This window comes from Eurosta solidaginis, chromosome 2 (assembly GCF_040869045.1).
Source record: "Eurosta solidaginis isolate ZX-2024a chromosome 2, ASM4086904v1, whole genome shotgun sequence".
NCBI classification, from domain to species: domain Eukaryota; kingdom Metazoa; phylum Arthropoda; class Insecta; order Diptera; family Tephritidae; genus Eurosta; species Eurosta solidaginis.
The window spans coordinates 30,062,289-30,081,907 of NC_090320.1; the positions used below are offsets into that span (position 1 = coordinate 30,062,289).

The following is a 19,619-nucleotide window of genomic DNA, read 5'->3' on the forward strand; positions in this document are numbered from 1 at the left end:
TTGTTTTCTTTTACAAATTTGAGGCGGTTTGCTACCGTAAGCTCTTTGAATTTCACGCAAAACATCATTGAGTGGTTTGAGTTACACAGCTTGCAAGAGACTTGCTGTGGTTTTGAGTGATGATTATTAGAGTGAAAATTATTTGTTCTGTTTTTATTTGAGAACGTGGAGTTGTGGATTGAGTTTTGGTTTGTGGACCTGGGTGTGAAGTTTGGTAGAGGATTTCTAGGCTTACCTGGTCGGTAATTGTGGAGTCTCTCTACTACTTCATATCTGGAAGTCAAAAATTTGTCCATATCTGACCACAGTGGCAACTCTTTCCGAGAAGTAAGAGATTGCTCCCATAGGGACAGGGTTTCACTGGGCAGTTTTGAGGAGCAAATATACACAAGAATGGGGTCCCAATTAGAGGTTGGGATACCTTGTGCTTCCAGGGTACACAAACAATTATTTATGGTGGTTTGCAGCTTTTGAATTTGCTCACCATTTTCTGAGAAAATTTGCTGAAGACTAAAGAGGGTCTTCAGTTGGTTATCAACCAATATTCTTCGGTTTTCGTACCGAGCTTTGAGGGCGTCCCATGCTAACTGAAAACTGGTGTCTGTGAGAGGGTATTGCTTCACTAACTGACCTGCTTGGCCTCTCGTTTTCTGCCGTAGGTGATATAATTTTTGAGCTTGATTGAGTTTGGGATGATTGCCGTAGACTGCCGTAAACATATCCCTGAATGCCGGCCAGTCTTCGTATCCGCCGTGGAATATTTCAGTATCGCAGGGTGGTACTTTGAGGTATACTTGTGATGTGTTAGAAGTATTTGGGGGATTTAAGGGCTGAGATATTTGAGGCGAGGGTCGCAGTAGTTGTATGGCGTCCATAATTTGTGACATGCAAATTTCATAGCTTTCAGAGCACTTTTGGTATTTTTGCTCTATCGAATCGGTGGACTCCTGATGGGATGGAGAAAGAGATACATTTCTGTAGGAATCTAGGAGTGATTCCCACAATCTTTCGAGCTGTTGTGTTTTTACCTTGAGAAGTGACTCAGTTTGGTCAGCTATCAGGGTTGCTGACCACTTTGAGTAAAAGGTCTCTAGTCTATTGCTTTCGAAAATAAAAGTATCAAGACTTGTGTCGGGTTGACCTACATCAAGAGTGTCATTTGCTTTTTTGCTCATATTGGTTTTGTTCAGGGTAAACAGGTGTTAATTATAATATTATAATATGGGATACCAAATGAGAAGGGTTCCAAATGTATTGCTTGGTTAAATTTAAAACAGTGCTGAGTGGGGTAGTAGTATGTTAATTGATAGGACACTTTAATTCTACTATGTTTGAAATATAATTTTGGTCTTAACTATTTTCCGGCTTATAAATTTTGTGACACAGTCTAATGCTTGTACACAGGAACGGGAATTTACAGCGAGATGAGAAAATGAGCAAAAGCTGGATCTTATTTATATGTATTTAATTGTGTGCCGGTACTGTGAGTTAGTGCAACAGAAAATACACTACTGTACCGATAACATCATCCCATGTATGATATAGAATCAGTAGTTTACATAAAAAGTATGGTCCTCTTTAAACATTGTCTATCTATCTATTAACCATTATCAGAAACAAAAACATTGTAAGCAAAGATAAGATTTCTATTTAAACATAAACCAAATACAAACATAAACAAAACATAAACAAAACCAAATAAAATATTATCAGCGAACAAAAGATTCCTATTCAACCATTGTAAGCATAGATAAGATTTCTACTTAAACATTATCAGCAAGATCCTTTTTTGAACATTATCAGCAGCCACTAAACAAAAGAAACCAGAGCATATAAATAGACGATTAAGCATAGAAATAAGTTAGTCTTCTATTACACTGAAGCATATGAACTTCAGTTTAGAATTCATTAAAGTACATATAGATACAAATAAAGTATATTGTTTTATTTAAAATCGAAAGTACATGCTTAACTGGGGGCTCAATAAGTGAATAAGTGAATAAGTGAATAATAAAAGGAACTCCTAAAAAATCAAATTCCACACGTCCTGAAAAAGAGGACAAGGAGAACCAGAAAATAAAACTGGACCTCTTCCGCAAAAAACGATTACAAGTGTTTGACCAAAGCAGGGGAATTATTATGGAAGCAAGGTTAGTAACCTTGGAACAAGCTCATGCCGCTATAGAAGCACAATTAGCCCAGCTGCGGCAAGCGCAAGTACCTAATATCGAAGAATTCCAACCGATAAGTCCCAGGATAAACAATGCAAATGAAATAAATCTGAGACTATTCGAACGGCTATCAGTGTTCAACGGAGACACATCCAAATACAGGACATGGAGGGCAACCATTATATCAGCAATGAGTCCCATAGAAGCCTTTATTAATACCAAACCATATTACGATGCATTATTTATAATACGTCACACGAAGATCGAAGGAGAACCAGCAACTCTTCTACAGAATCATGGCACAGTGTTCCACTTACAAGCAATACTCAATCGCCTAGATTACAGCTACGCCGATACTAGAAGCTATAACGCCCTCATAGAGGAAATGAAAAGACAAATACAAGGAAAACAGACGCTATCCGAATTCCACAGCAAGATCTGTCAAATCTTTAATTTAGCAATGACTAAATGTGAAATTGATTACCCAGGGAATACTCACTCTCTACAGCAGGTCACAAAAGAAATGGCCATAGATTGCTTCCGCAATGGCATAAATGATGAATTTACGCAACACACATTATATGCAGCAAAACCAAGAGATTTAGAAAGTGCATACGCAATTGCCACGGAGATTCTTTATAAAAGGCAGAATAATCCGATACGACGAGAAGCGTATAACTACCCTAAACAGCCACAAAATGAAAGGAGGTATCAACCAGGAGTTCAACCTATTCCCCATATGGGAAGATCAAACCCGACACCAATGGACGTGGATACATCAATAGGAAGATTCCGGCAATCCACGAATAATCAGCATCAACAACAGCAATCGTATCAACAGAATCCTTTCAGAAACAACTATGAACGACAAAGAGCAGGATGTGCACCTTTTAATCCCAATAAAGGAGAACCATTTAAACGAAACCACCAACCAACGTCATCAAGATATAATATAGTACCGCAGAAACTACAAAGGATCAATCAAATAACGGATAATAATAGCGATCAGTCATTAAAGGTAAATATAGATGAAAGTGAATTTGAAAATAGAGCTACTTTTTTAGACGAGTAAATAATCTGCCGTGTCTTCAGATTATTTTACATGATAATAAAAAACTTTTAGTTTTAATAGACACAGGCTCGACATTAAATTATATTAGGAAAAATATTCCAAATGGAAAGACCTTTCCAGTTAAACAATTTGTTAGTAGAACTCTGAATGGTTCAAACACAATAAACTCAGCTAAGAAGATAAGAATGCTAGGACAAGAATTAGTATTTTTTGAAATCGAAGAATTAAAAGAATTTTATATGATATTAGGAGAACAATCCTTGAGAGAAATGAAGGCTAAGATAGATCTGTTCGAATATAAAATGATGTATGTCAGGAGAACAGAGCAGAAGAAAAAAGAAATGGATGTCAGTCAAGTAAATTTCACAATAGATGAGAGCAAATAGAGGTTGAAGAAATTATGAGAATTAATGAGGAAACAAATCCTATTTTACCATTTACAACAACAATTGAAACCACGATTCGCACTAAAACTGAAGAGCCTATATGGACGAAACAGTACCCTTACCCCTTTTCAGACAATAATTTCATAAATAAAGAAATAAATAAAATGCTAGAGAATAATATAATTAAACCCAGTAAGAGTCCCTATAACTCACCCGTTTGGACTGTACCAAAGAAAGGAACTGACGAGTTAGGATACCCTAAGAGAAGAATGGTCATAGACTTCCAGAAATTGAATAGCGAAACCATTACCGATAGATATCCCATACCTGATGTCAACATGACAATACAGAATTTAGGTAAAGCAACTGTTCTTACAACCCTAGATTTGGAAGCAGGTTTCCATCAGATAAAAATCAAGGAGTCAGACACCGAAAAGACAGCCTTTAGCATAAACGGAGCAAAATATGAATTCTTAAGGCTGCCGTTTGGACTAAAGAATGCACCTTCAATATATCAAAGATGCGTAGATGACATATTAAGAAATTACATAGGAAAATTCGTACATGTATATATAGACGATGTGTTAATATATTCATCCTCACATGATGAACATATGGAACACATAAGAATTGTTATAAATGCACTGCGTCAAGCAAATATGAAGATTTCATATGAAAAATCTCATTTTTTCAAAGACAGCACTGAATATTTAGGACAAATTATTAAACATAACAGAATAACTGTAGACCCACAAAAAATTGAGACCATAAAAAACTACCCTGTGCCTATGAATCTGAAAGAATTAAGATCATTTTTAGGGCTAGCAGGATATTATAGAAAATTCATCAAAGACTACGCCAAGATTACCAAACCCCTAACATTGTTTTTAAGAGGAGAAAACGGTATCGTAAAGAAAAAGCAAAGTGAAAGAATGCAAATAAAATTAGATGAGGAAGCCATAAAAGCGATGAATATATTAAAAAAGGAATTACAAGCACAAGTCGAACTCTTTCAACCCGATTTCAATAAACCCTTTGATTTAACCACGGACGCAAGTAATTTTGCCATAGGAGCTGTATTATCCCAAGGTAGAAATCCCATTTGTTTTATATCCAGAACACTAAGCGAGACGGAACAAAAATATAGCACAAACGAAAAAGAGTTATTAGCCATAATTTGGGCACTACAAAAACTCAGAAACTATTTATATGGACGATCAGACCTTACAATCTATACGGATCATCAGTCCTTAACCTACTCTATTTCAGAGAAGAACCCTAATAATAAACTAAAAAGGTGGAAAAACCAAATAGAAGAATACGGTGCCAAATTGGTATACAAACCAGGTTCTCAAAACATCGTTGCGGATGCACTAAGTCGGCAACAAATTAATCAATTAACCGACTCAGAATCGCAGCACTCTCAACTCAGCTCACCCACTGAAACCATAAGAAGGGTAGGCACTAGCTAAAACCATTTTAATAATCAAATTATTATCCAAACTAACAATGGATTAGTAAGAATAGAAAGTAAAAATATATTCGGAAAATTTAGACATACCATATACTTCACAACTATAGAACAATTGATAAGTGATATTAAAGGCGTACTACACCCAAACAATATTAACGCCATAATCACTACCGAAGAAATTCTATACAAAATAAAAACTACACTAGTACAAACTTTCCCAACCACTACTTTTGTAATAACAAATGCATTAGTCAGAGACATCACTGACGAAAATGAACAGAATGAGATAGTTGAACAAATACACAGAAGAGCACATAGAAATTATTGAAATAATATAAAAGAACTGTCTGAGAGCTATTACTGGCCTAACATGCGAGATATGGCAAAGAAGGCAGCACAAATATGTGAGATATGTAAAAAATGTAAATACGACAGACGTCCTAATAAATTACTTTACGGAAAAACACCAATACCAAATGAAGTAGGTACACATCTGCACATGGATACATTTTTTATGGACAACCAAATATATATAACTACAGTAGATAGATACTCAAAATTCTGCTATATAAGAAAAATACCAGATAAGAAAAACTCATACACATATTTGAATGAAATACTATCCCAAATATTCCCATACGCAACGAACCTAACAACTGATAACGACCCGACATATGTTAATGTAGTAGCAAAATCCTTATACGATCGACTACATATACAGCACACAGCAGTGACACCACAACATTCGACAACGAACGGTCAAGTAGAGCGGACGCACAGCACAATAGTGGAGCTAACTAACTTACTAGTAAAGGAAACCAAAGGTAAACACGAAGAGGTAATATTCGAAGCAGTACGACAGTACAATAAAACCATTCACTCGGTCACAGGACATAAACCCGAGGACGTTTTTTTCAACAGGGGAGGATACGACTATACAGTCATCAGAAACAGAATTCGTTATAAGCAAGAAAGAGATATCACCCAACAGAAGGCACCGAACAAACAAATTATTTACGAGAAAGGTGATATTATTTACGTTAAGAGAAGCCGAAGAAATAAAAAACACGATAGATTTATGAAAAAAATAATTGAACAGGATAACGGTAAAACAGTCACAACAACTGATAAAAGAATAATACACAAAGATAACATCCGTACGAACTATAAATGAATCTCACAATAATAATAATCTTGCTGTGCATAAACAGAATTAGTTCAGACACAAGTATTACAGACCTGAAAGGAAAAGATTATATATTAATAGAAACGAATCCAGCTTTTATATTTGATAGCTATGATTATTTATATCATATTACAAATTTAACTAGAATATTAACACCTTACCAAAATATATTAAACTCAAAATATAATTTAGATTCAAATCCTGAAGCGAAAATATTACACCGAAAAATTAAAAGAGGATTAAACGCTTTAGGGACAATATTAAAATGGATAACAGGTACACCAGACCACGATGATGAAGTAGAGATACAGACAAGAATCAATCAACTAATTGAGGGACACAATAAACAAAAAATAATAAATAGTAATTTCGAAAAAATGTTAAACAAATTAAACCCCAAGGATTTCTCTGAAAAATTAATACTCACAGAAGTCTACAATGAACTTAATACTCTCCTAATTACAATTAATTTAGCAAAAAATAACAACTTCCTGTCAACTTCATTGGACTCAGAAGAAATTACAGAAATCATTGCGAAAGAAAAAACAAATGTTTTAACCATAAATATTTTAGAATATGCAGAAATTAAAATTGTTAAATTCAAACAAAACTTTGTAACAGTTTACAAATACCCAAAAATCAAAGAAAAATGTGAACAATTCTACATCCACTCATTAGCTTCAAAAAAAGGAAAATTAGTTATGGATAAAAATATTGCTTTATGTAAAGGAAATCAATACGTAAGAATCAATAAATGTAAAGATTTTATAGATCAAACTATATGTAAGCAGAATAAAAAGGACGGATGTACAATACAAATATTAGAGAAAAATAATGCTCAATGTAAAATGATAAAAGAAAAGAATCCTCCCTTTATTAATTATGGTAACGGAAACATTATTATTAGGGGATTGAATATATTAAACAACGAGATTTTAGATGGAGATTTTTCAATTTATTTCAAAACCAATATAACATTAAATAACGAAGTATATATAAACATTAGGGAAACTATGGTAAAAATACTCCATAAAAAGCATAAAGAAAATCTAGATATATTAGAATACTTAGAATCTCAATCAGAATACAAGTTCAATAATCTAGACGAAATATTATCCATATTTGTACCAATTGAACAAAATCCAATCAAGACTACATTTATAACTATATTAATTATAACCCTATTAATCACAATAACCAAACTATTATTAGAATTTAGAGTAAGGAGAAGGAATATACTTTATCAAAGAGCACTAATACAATGTCAAAAAGACCATGAAGAAAGAAAACAAAAATTACTAGAGTCCAAATTGTAAATGAGGACATTTAATTTTAAGAGGGAGGAGAGTTAGTGCAACAGAAAATACACTACTGTACCGATAACATCATCCCATGTATGATATAGAATCAGTAGATTACATAAAAAGTATGTTCCTCTTTAAACATTGTCTATCTATCTATTAACCATTATCAGAAACCAAAACATTGTAAGCAAAGACAAGATTTCTATTTAAACATAAACCAAATACAAACATAAACAAAACATAAACAAAACCAAATAAAATATTATCAGCGAACAAAAGATTCCTATTCAACCATTGTAAGCATAGATAAGATTTCTACTTAAACATTATCAGCAAGATCTTTTTTTGAACATTATCAGCAGCCACTAAACAAAAGAAACCAGAGCATATAAATAGACGATTAAGCATAGAAATAAGTTAGTCTTCTATTACACTGAAGCATATGAACTTCAGTTTAGAATTCATTAAAGTACATATAGATACAAATAAAGTATATTGTTTTATTTAAAATCGAAAGTACACACTTAACTTGTGTTTATATTAGGGTGGGTCGTTGTTGTTTTTTTTTTTTGGAAAAATAAAAAATATATGAAATATTTTTCAGTTGTGCAAATATTTTTAAATATTACTTAGTTAAAGTCTGCGCAATTATACGCGTTGCTGGGGTTTTGTTAATACACCCTAGTGAAGGTGTTTTGTTGTACTTGTTTCTGTACTACCTTAGCGCGTCTAAGTGCAGTTAACTGATTGGGGTTAGATTTATATATATATATATATGTTTAATATATAAACTGGCACAAGTGGGAGACTCGAATTTGGGAATTTTGCGGTTATATTTTGTTCATTTGTTGGGATTGAGAACGAGAGACTCAATACAGTGCTCTTATTCCCGTGAAACAGCAATTGATAACGGGAATGTGCCAGTGGGTATGGAGAGTTAATACGCCGTGGGGTATATACGTGATGGGATTTGAGAATATTATGTTATAAGTATATTAGTAACGGTTTCTTTCCAGAGATTTCTTGTGAACAAGAGTGTGTTGAGAAAATGAAATATCGGTAAGTATATGTAGGATATATACTGTTACCGTTTGGAGGAGAGTTAAAGTTCACTAACTTTAATTAACGACCGCTACTTATATACTTCTTAAATTGAGACTTACCGCTAGTCTGCTGTTACTAGGGCTTTTTTGCTTTTATGGGACTGTAGCTTGCTGAATGTTTTTGTTGCTGTTGTGGAAGGGAAGATTTCGTGCTGTTTTTTTTTTTTCCTTTTTTCTTATTAACTTTATGTTTCAGGTTTGCAGATCACCTCTTTGCTAACTTTTGATTCTTCTTTTCAACAATTTATTCGTTTCTTTGCAGGTTTTTCCGGAGCACCACAGTTATGTAAACCACGCTAATTCGTTTCTTTTTCCGATTTTTTCGAACACCGCATTTATATTAACCTTTTTTATATTTTTTTTCAGGTGTTTTTTTTCACGGTTCTGGTGCACCACTTTTGCAGGTCTACTGCTCGTGTTAAAAAGAAATATTTATTCGTGTGGTTTTATTTTTCACAGCTCTTTTAAAAATTTATACCGCTCTTCTTCTTTTCCGCATGAATCTTTACTTTGAGTAAATATTTTTTTTCGAACGTAAGCTAATATTTTTCTCCACAGGTAGGTATAAAATTTTTTTCTTTTTTCGATTTTTTGGATTTTCTATTGTTATATTTTTGTTGCACACCCTATTATGCACTATTTATTATTATATGTAACTCTGCTCCAAAACCTTTTTTTTCCACTTCCACAAAAAATTTTTTTCTCAATTATACTGTGTCTCGGCTTTTTCCAATTGTAAATTTGTTCACTCTGTTGATTTCCTTTTTTTTTCGCTCCGCTCTATTTATATGTAGGTACTCTTTTGCGGTTTTCCTTTTGGCATGCACAAAATTCTTTTTTACTTTAAATCATGCACTTTTAATTTTTTCTTTCTAAAAATTTTCTCAATATACTTCTTTTTTGTTTCTTTATTTTCACTTGTGTACAATGTAAGCCTTTAAGTATTTCTTTTTTTTTGTTTTGTATTTGCACAGTAGGCTTTACAAAGTTTTGTTGATTATTGTATTTTTTCTGTTTTTTTTTTTTTTTTTTGTTTTAACGAATTCTTTTTCTTAGTTCAGCCTAATGTGCGGTATTTTTTGTATGTACATAAGTATGTACGTGATTAGATTAATGTTTCACTGCACTCTTCTTTTTAATTTTTTACTTTATTTTCACAATTTTAAAAAGTCAACGCGTGGCGAAAATCGATTTAATTATATTTAATTTTTATTTAAATTTTGAGTATTTTGTAGGTCACTAGCTCACTTTTATGGCTCCAAAAGGACCATGTATAAAAATGCACTATGTGTGGTATGTGCACACGGAAGATAAGGGGAAAGCAGTTTACTGCGAAAGAAATAAAATAATGCGATAACTTTCGGTTTGTATATATATAAATATAAACTTTATTAATATTAATGTTTATTATTTAAGTCTTTGTTTCAGCGATTTGGGATTTAACACTTTTATTTATTTAGTAGGTATGTATCTTTGACGCGATTTTAGGTTCATTTAATTTTAGAGGCGTCAATATAGTTAGGCTGATGGCGAACAACTAACTTAAATGCATTCAGTTGGACCGCTTACTTTTTAACTTAAGGAGAGAGAAAAACGGTAAGTATATAAATAGGTAAATAGGAAAATATGTATGCATTTCTTAAATCTGCATATTTTAGGCAAACGGTAGCTTACTAAATCGATACAGGGTGAATGTAAAATATGAGTATGAGTATGAGTATGTGATTTTATACAATTAAATATTTCTGAATGGTAAGTATTTCAAGTAAGGGTAAGTATTTCTGAAATGTCTATACATAATTAAAAAGGGTAGGTATATATTACAAATTTAAGGTAAGCATTAAGATGTAAGTATTATATATATTAATATTGTGTGTGTATGTATATGTATATTCGACTCATGTCTTCAACAAAATGTTAAAAAAGAGATACAAAGTTTAATATAATGAATTTAGTTTAAGACATGATGGATCTTTCTACTTTGCCGGTAAAAGTACAACTCAACTCTCTCGCTTCTTGTTCGTCTCTTTTGCTGCCACCAGTTAGCTTCGTTCGCTGCTAACTATCAGAAAGAGAAGAGTACATCTGTATTGGGTCCCAGGGTATAAGGTAATAGATTTCGCGATTTTTGGGACTATTCAAAGATTATTTTCTGGACGGTCTCGATACTGTTTTCAAGATCATATATTGGTATATGGCAATAGTTTTATGTTGTAGAAGTGGGGATAGGACACCACCCTGTGGCATCCTTTGTTTAATTCTTCTTGGTTTGTATGTTATGTTCCTGAATTTCACCGATGCTATGTTCCTGAATTTCACCGATGCTTGCCGACCAGACAGATAATTTGCGGCCCACCTTTAGAGACTTGGGGGATGGGGTGACCCTAACAGGTCTTGCAGTAACGTGCGGTGGTTGACCGTATAAAAAGCTTTTGACAGGTCTAGCGCAACGAGTACTGTCCTATGGTGGGGGTTTTGGTTTAATGCGCAATGATTGGCAAGACGCAAATTTGCATTGAAGTAGGGAAGCAGAATGGCTTCAAGTGTCTTGGCTACTGGCGATAGGAGAGATATCGGACGATAAGAATCTCCTATGTTAGGTGGTTTCCCAGGCCTTAATAACGGAATCACCTCGGCCATTTGTCGGGGATGACAAAGGTGGATGGGGATAAGTTGAAGACATGCGTTAGATAAATAAATCCCTCTTTGCCTAGGCTTTTAAGCATCGGCATGGCTATGCCGTCTAGGCCCAGACGGTTTATATGGTTTAGGCGATGGCATCTTCAACCTCTTTGGCGATGATGCTAATTGGGGACGCGCTGTATTTATGCCTGCGTGCGTGTCTGTTGGCCCGCCGTCTGACTTTGTCAACCGTAGAATGCATTATATATTGTCGGCAAAAAGCGCTCGCGCATTTTTCCGCATCCGACGGCACTTTATCGCCAAAGGCGATGGAGATTTTGTCATTGTGCTTAGTCGGGTTCGATAGGGATTTTACGGTGGACCAAAGCTTACCTACACCGGCAGAGAGGTTAAAATTCTTTAAGTGCTCCTCCCATTTCGCCCGCTTGTGTTCATGTACAAGTAATCTGATGCGTTGGTTTATATTCCTTATTTGGCGGTCGCCGGGGTCGTGCTGTCTTATGAGGCCACATTCTCTAGCTAGAGTTGCGGCTTCCACCGGAAAATGTTGCCGGAAAGCATGCTCCCCTTGACGGGCATCAGTTGGGATAGGGAGGGCAGCTTCCCAAAACTCGGGATTTTTCCCTACCAAGGGCTGTCATTTTAGTGTAAATCCATTTAATTTGTCAGCCCACTTAAGCTGTAAGTGTTGTTAGTCAAAATTTAGTGCACTGCTCCAAACTCTGGTTTTGTAGTAGTGTACGATGGAATATTACCAAATTGAAAACAACAGACAAAACTAATTAATAAAGCTAATATGTACTTTTAATTAAAAATACGTTCATTGTACACATGCCAACTTGGTAACACACTTAGCAAATACATATGAGCAAGTCCTTGGTTACGTACACGACAATCGCACTCATTTCAACCTGCATAAAAGAGAACATGAGCAGCGGACTGAGCGGATATTACAATATTTGAAACAACAATTGTGGGTACCTCAAAAATATAAGTACATATATATGACCATATATGATGAGCTTCGGATTTAAGATTTTACATTCCTTAAATGAGAGACAGAAGGTGAAAGCGGGTGAGAGGGCGGCAAGTATGAAAGCAAACAAGGAAGCATGAAAGCAAGACAGTGTGTAAACAATCAAATAAGGATGCGCGCGTATCCTTGCTCAGGGTCGACGAATGAATTCAGAACAATTGCAAGGACAAATCGCATTATTCGTTTGTATTATTATTATTGTTGTTGTAGTTGTGAGCGTTCAAATATGAAATTGTATACAATTTTCATGTTGCTTAACTGATTTTCTACAACTCGTTCTTTCAATGTTTGATTTTTCGCTTTTATTTGAAGAGAACATAATTTATTTGTTTTGGTAGTTTTTCTGTTGAGATTTTCCTTTGCCTATGTGAGCGTAAACATATTTTGGGGAAATTTTGTAATATTTGATTTTCTGATTTAAAATTTTATTCTCATTTTTGTTGGCTCTTGGATGGAATCGCAGTCAAAAAGTTGCATCTTTTTATTCGATTGTTTTCTACTTTCATTTTACGAAAATTAGAAAAACAACAAAAATATCCATTACAACTAATTGCTTACAAATAAATTGTCTATTTTCATCTTATTTCTACTTTTTCTTCTTCTATCGCTACCTCTTCGCACTCCTTTTACCAACTCTTTGCCTCAACGCTTAGCAGTCGCAGTTAGTACAGCAGGTCGGTGATGAAAACAACAGCGGTGGCTCTACGAAATCCTCAAGCGCTAGCAATGGCGGTAGTCGCACAAATATTTTACTTGCTATGTCATACTTTCAGGCGCTACTCAGCAATTTGCAGGTGAGCTGCTCTAACCAAAAGAAGTGGAAGTTATAATGTGTATTGTGGAAAAGCAATACAATTAGTGACCAAGTTGAAAAAATACCTTAATCCTGTTAAACTGGCAGTCCAAATGTCATACAAATTGGCAGCGTCACAGCCTAAAAGTATGCAGCTGTCTATCTGCAAAATTTATGTTGCTCGTGCGCTTACAATTTAACCGGCAATTTAGAAGTGGAAACATGAAAACAGGAATGACAAGACCAACATAAAATAAACCAAATGCCACCGGCTTTTGGTTTTCATTGTTATTGTTGTTTTCTTGTTCCGCTCTTCTGATGGTCACTCACTATTTTCCTAGTTCTGGTAAATTACACATTATTGTTGTAAATAAATATTTGTTTGTCGTTCATTTAATTGTTCTGGTTCTCTTTGTTTGTTAGATCATTCGTTTACTTGTTTGTTCATTCATTCGTTGGTAGGTTAGTTCGTCTGTGACTTTGTTTGTTTGTTCATTTGTAAGTTCATTCATTTGTTAGTTCGTTCATTTCTACGTTCGTTCGTTTGTTAGTTCATTCATTTGTTGATTTGTTTATTCCTTGTTTCACATTTCGTTTTTTCTTGCCTTCACTTATTCTTTAATATACTTGCCTTGTCGTTTGTTGTTATTGTGGCTGTTCGTCATTGCATTGCATTATGGGCATTGTCCATCATATTATTAATCGTTGTATATACATAAATACTAAGATACTTAGTGACAGATTTGCCTGCTTACATCTGTACAAATATTTTGGTTCATTTCTAGCGTGTTTTGTTGCTTTTAGAACCAACATTTTTTAGTTGCAAATTTTAAATGTTTTTGGAGTTTTTAATTTCAAGATTGTAATTTTTATGGATATATTTTTATGCATCATAAAACATAACAAAAACAATTATGCATCATAAATTTTGATGTGTCTTAGATGGACACATCTGTAATATCTTTCAGCTGAGTATTGTTTAATGTAAGAATTTATTATTATTTTTATGAATTAGCAAAAGAATGCTATATACTCACACACTTACCAGATTGTATAGAGATCGGCCTCCAGCTGGTACTCCTTGAACACATGTAATATATACTTATATACTTATAATTAAGGTAAGAGAATAATAATAGATATGTCAAGAAAAAAATATTTAGGATCAATGCCAAAATCACGAGACCCCCGCCGTTTGGCCTACATGCTGAGAGAATGGTAATCCCTTTTAACAGCATTTGTAGGAGCTACGGCGGAGATGGAAGCAGAGAACTGGTCGTGCGCTACCCCGAGGGTGCCCAGCTCGATTTTTCAAACTATGGGCAGTTATATATCATCGGAATTTCAGAAAGTGCCTGAATGCTTCGTGAAAGACAGCTTCTTTGGCCGAACTGAAGGGTTTGAGGACATAAAAGCCCTACTAAAACAGCTGCAATTCGTTTCAGGAAAAAGTAGGCTCGAGTTCTTTTGTATCCGGGCAGCACAACAACCAACCAACCATGGCAACACTTCCCTCTTCTATTTTGATAAGGAAAGTGACACACAATGATCCTAACTGACCCTAACTGACCCTAAATGAGAGTTTTGATACACAAATTAATGAAAATTCAATGATACGAAACCAAGAGCTGGTAACTGTTTGTTAAACTTCAAGACGACCATAACCCTTTTGGGCAGAAATCTAGGCAAGAGAAACTTGCCACAAAGAATGCTCACGAAGCAGTTTATCCTCGAAGTGTGTCTACATTATACCGGAGAACATGTCAGCCTCATATGCCTCCACAACTACTTCTCATCTAATAGACAAACATGTTAGGGCAGTCAATTATCTAGGAGCCAAACAAAACGTTGAGGACCATTGTGATACCACGAAGGAACCATTTTTCCTTTTCTGTAGAGCTTGGTTCATACACCCATGAGGCTAGACTAGCGTGTTTGCCTAATGTAGCGCAGAATTTCGTTTTTATTTGCGTATTCTAGCTTCTCAAGACACCAAAATTAATGTGTGTGGGGTACCGGTACGTGGTCTTCGAAAGGGCGAGACAATGGCATATAAATGGCTCTTTTCTTTCTATCTCTTCCTCGTCCTTGCAGCTGCGGCAGAAGTAATTTGTATGCAGGCCCATATGAGCACCATGCGCACCCATAAGACAGTGACCTTTTAGAAAACCCACTTATAGGATAATAGAGGGGCGATTCAGAAGTATGACCGATTGCGCTCTCTTTTCGTCCAGCTTGGTACAGATTTTCCTCTACACCCTACATGATGGTTCCGGCGCCCACCTCGCGTAAGCTTTTTCCATGAACTGAGATCGCAGGCAGTACTTGCAAGTATTTGGAGGAGGATTCATCCAGCCGGCAAAGATTTTTGTTTGCAGTCTGGTGTCTTCCCTTGCTAGGTCATCAGCTGCGCAGTTTCTCGAGATGTTACTGTGGTTAGGTTAGGTTGAAGTGGCTGCCGCGCAGGTACACATAGTCGAGTATTACTAGGCCCCTTGTTATACTACAAAACGACACCATTACCCCTCCTCTTTCAATTGTTTTGAGGGCCTGAAAAAGGTTCTACCAAAAAATTGTCGTACTGCCGTGATGTACCGTTTCCTCCTCTTTATCATCTTTACAACTCATATACCATCGACGGGAGGTCACTCGTTGCATTTCTGTATGCCTATCAATGAAGCAGTTCCCAGTTTATCTGTTGTCTATAGGTGTAGAAATATTATCTTTACTTAGGGTGTAAGCGTGACAGTTCGTTAATTGCTTCGAAGGCTTTATTGATTAAGTCTGAAAGTTTTCGAAGGAGAAGAATATACTCCTTTTCCTATATAAACACAACGCCTTCAGTAATAGCAGCCATATAAAAAACTTCAGCATACAAACAGTTGCAGTTTTTGTGCAATACGCTAGTACAACACAAACGGCACGACCAAATATTGGTATGACACGGCGTATACGCAACAATTTTGCATGGAAATCAAATAACCATCATCTCCTTCTATGGGAGGCATAATATAATTTTCACAATCAATGTAGCACAAAGCAAAGTAATAAATGTTGACTAAAACGTGATGAAAGTAAACAGACAAAAAAAAAAAACAAAAAAAAAAAACAGCAACAAAACCAGCCAAGAAAAAGCGCACTCTAAACAAAATGAAGTGGAACTCAAAAGCACTCAAAGTTGAAAGAGAAGTACGCGAAGCAGCAGCACTCACCCCAACACTGTGAACGTGAGCTAGGCTTTACCTGTCATGCTACTAAAATATTAAAGTTGAGTGACATGAATGCAATACAAGACAATATTTAATATGAAATAGCAACAACAACAAATGCTTTTAAGCATAGGCGACAAGTGATATTCAAAATGCTTCATATTTTGAAACAAAAGCGAGGGAGGAAAAAAAAGTGATTGAAAGTGCACTCGCCACATTGTTGTAGATACAATAATAAAAAATGCAAACAACAAAATCAATTGTTAGCGCAAAATTGAAACTTTGAACGTGTAAAATGTAAAACCGAAAATGTTGCACAGCGACAATAAAACGGCGTAAAGTTTCGGTGATTGTTATGAAAACTTCAAGTAATTTTATAGGTTCGTACTACAGGTGTGAGAGTACTCATATTACTACGGTAATGCAAGTCGACTTATTACGTTCGGTGTACTTACAGGTGGTTAAGTGAAATTCAAACGAGTAGAGAAAATGTAATTCAAACTAGTACAACGAAATTTTACAGCGAAACTTGAGCACGACGTTGAAAAGTAACTAATGTTTCTAGCAAGCGGTGTAGAGCAAATATGTTGCAGATGTTGGGAGTTTTTTTATAACAATTTTTTATGTAATTTTTTGTAGAATATACAGCATGCAATGGAGCGTAGTGTGTTTGGGTGATCTGGAGCGCAACTTTTAATGAAAATAATTGCAGTAATTAAAAAAACATTGAGGAGATATATACAAAATTGCAACTTCTGTATAATTTTTCACGGCGCGCCTTATTTGTTCCTAGGTTAGGCACTTTCATGATGCCATAGTCGGACTATCCACCCATTTTATTTTGAACAGTTAGACTATGTTTAATGATATTACCTAATGTGGGCCCCAAATAAGCCATGTAGGAGTTTATTCTGAATAAGTAAGAGTATAATGAAATTGATACAGAGCAACTCTTATTTGGAATTATGTCTTTCAACCAGATTATCCTCAACTCAATGCAAACAGTGATGCGAACATATGAGACACTTGCTGGGAGACTGGGCTATGATTTGTAAGAAATAATTTGAGACCCATTTCAAACGTTTTAACGCAGAAGGCAACATCATAAATTTGCGTTTATCCACCTAAACGATTTTAACCACTTCGTAACAAGTCGTGCCAGCTATCCCTGATTCGCGATAACTGACGCCATTTGGGAGTAACAAGAGAGGTCAAGTCTTTCTACACCTGCCTCTACCACCCTGAATTCGAATCCCATACTCTGCTTCCAAGCTGCGGTATCGCCTGAAAAACTTTCTTGGTCGAAACGTATTCGTCCATCCGTCAGCGAGACCTTTGGGATTTTATTCGGTGCACTATCTTCATATTTGGTAAAAGACAATACAGTTTATCATTTTACCTCTTTCTATACTCGCCCTAGCCATCGCTGGCAGAACCATAAATCTTCAGAAAAACTTTCGCCTGGAACACTGTAAGAGCCATCCCATCTCCGGACACTGCTCATTATTCCGAACCATTCATCAAGACAGCTATGATGTGCAAGTATCCTTTTTGTTCGTCGAGAGTAGACTTTTACTGTTCAATTGCCTACCCTCCGTTTTATTGGTATGCTGTTGTTTTCGCTGTTAATGATGGAGTGATAGAAAGTATCTCGCCTTCCCTGTTTTACCAAAAATTATACTTTTTTCCATCTCAATTAATAGAAAGAACTTGGCGCGCTTGTGCAGGGCAATGATATCAATATCACCGGCATACGCCAGTAATTATACCTGTCTTGTAATATATTGTGCTATCGCGGTTGAGTGCTACTGATATAAATATTTTCTCTAGCATTGCGTTAAATAATCCGCACAAAGGGAGTCGCCTTGTCTTAAAGTTTGGTTCGGTCTCGAGGAGGTCCTGGTAATTTAATAACATTGCCGGAAACTTAAATTCAGACATAGCAGTATTAAGGCAACGCCTTTTGCACTGTCAAAAACTGCTTTAAAGTCGAAAAAAAGATAGTGATTGTCGTTTATCTTATCGTGAGTCGTCTCATGTATCTGGTTGATAGCAGGTTTGCTGGTCTGAAGACGCACTTATGAGGCCAAATCAGTTCGTTGACTTTGCGCGCCAGTCTTTCGATCAGTATGCCATATAGAACCGTAAATGCGACATTAAGCTGACTGATTTTGCAGTAATTAGCGTTGTTTGGCGAAACCGCCTTTTTAGTTTGTAGAATTTTTTGCATTACTCCTGTCAACCAGCTCCTCACACTCACGCTATTCTGACTCACGTTTATTTTCCAAAGCAGTGCGACATTCGCATCGTGTTAATTGTTTTTTTCAGCTCGCTGGAAACTTATGTTTTGAGCGGCCGCGGTACGTAATGGGGGAGGAATTTGCTCCTACTGCTCGGCCACATCGTCAGGTCAAACAATGATCGCAGCGAGCAGCTGTGAGGGCCGAGTAGGTTTTTTATATAGAGGGCACCTGTCTTAACCACATAAATCATCTTCGAATATTTGTGCATTGCACCAGAATAAAACTTGAAACAAGTATTGACTAATATTTAAATGGAGCGTATTGCTAAAATTTTAGAAGGTCTCGTGATCAAGCTCGGGCGCCAAGTTACCGCCGTTGTAAAAATTTGGTTATCAAGGAACTTCGAATAAAATGCTCGAAACGTTCGTAAAATTTTCTCAAATTTTTAAGATTGGTTTGCTTAATTTATAATAAATATACTTCTCTAAAAATATTTATAGTTGTAGCATTTTCTTCCTTTTTCTGCATTTTATTATACTTTAGTCTATATACATATTTAAGGCCAGTTTTGCGCCTAGTATCAAATTTTCGCAAAATTTTAAATTTATTCAAAGTTGCTCTACTGAAATTGGGTAGGAAATGCATATCTATATATAACCTCTTATGCGCGAACACGTATATGTGCAAATATATAAACTGTACTTCACTCTTAATAGGAAAATGTTGAACTCAAAAAATTAAAACCTATATAAAAATTTAAATGAAATGTCTAGAATTCCAAATCAAAAAAAATTTAACGAAAAATATAAAAAGTCTGCAGCTTAATCAAACAAAAAAAAAGTCATTAGTGTATTCAAAAGATAATATTTGCGCGTCAGTTAGTAAACAAGAGCACATTTACACATCTACATCTGCATATGCATCTATGCTGACGTCCACCCACAACGATCGCCCCAAAGCAGCAAAGCGCAGACCAATTTGTTTGTGCGCGACCCTGTC

At 35.5% G+C, this 19,619-nt stretch overlaps 2 protein-coding genes across 14 annotated transcripts in view; one reads left to right on the forward strand and one right to left on the reverse strand.

Annotated features, from left to right (window-relative positions):
• Nucleotides 1–8,767, reverse strand: part of LOC137239479 (uncharacterized) — a 105,926-nt gene extending 97,159 nt beyond the window's left edge. The window contains exon 1 of the mRNA XM_067764816.1: nt 8,757–8,767. The gene's annotated coding sequence lies outside the window, so the exon portion shown is untranslated. The remainder of the gene's footprint in view (nt 1–8,756) is intronic.
• The window catches only part of LOC137239477 (ADAMTS-like protein 3), a 1,132,820-nt gene that overhangs the window by 1,088,942 nt on the left and 24,259 nt on the right, over nt 1–19,619 (forward strand). For 11 of the 13 annotated variants that reach the window (XR_010949389.1, XR_010949386.1, XR_010949388.1 and 8 more), the window contains one exon: nt 13,032–13,169. The exons of 1 other annotated variant lie outside the window; for it this stretch is intronic. The gene's annotated coding sequence lies outside the window, so the exon portion shown is untranslated. Of the gene's footprint in view, nt 1–8,171; nt 10,293–13,028; nt 13,170–19,619 lie in introns of those variants that run through there. One more of the 13 variants, XR_010949392.1, reaches the window with a different exon arrangement.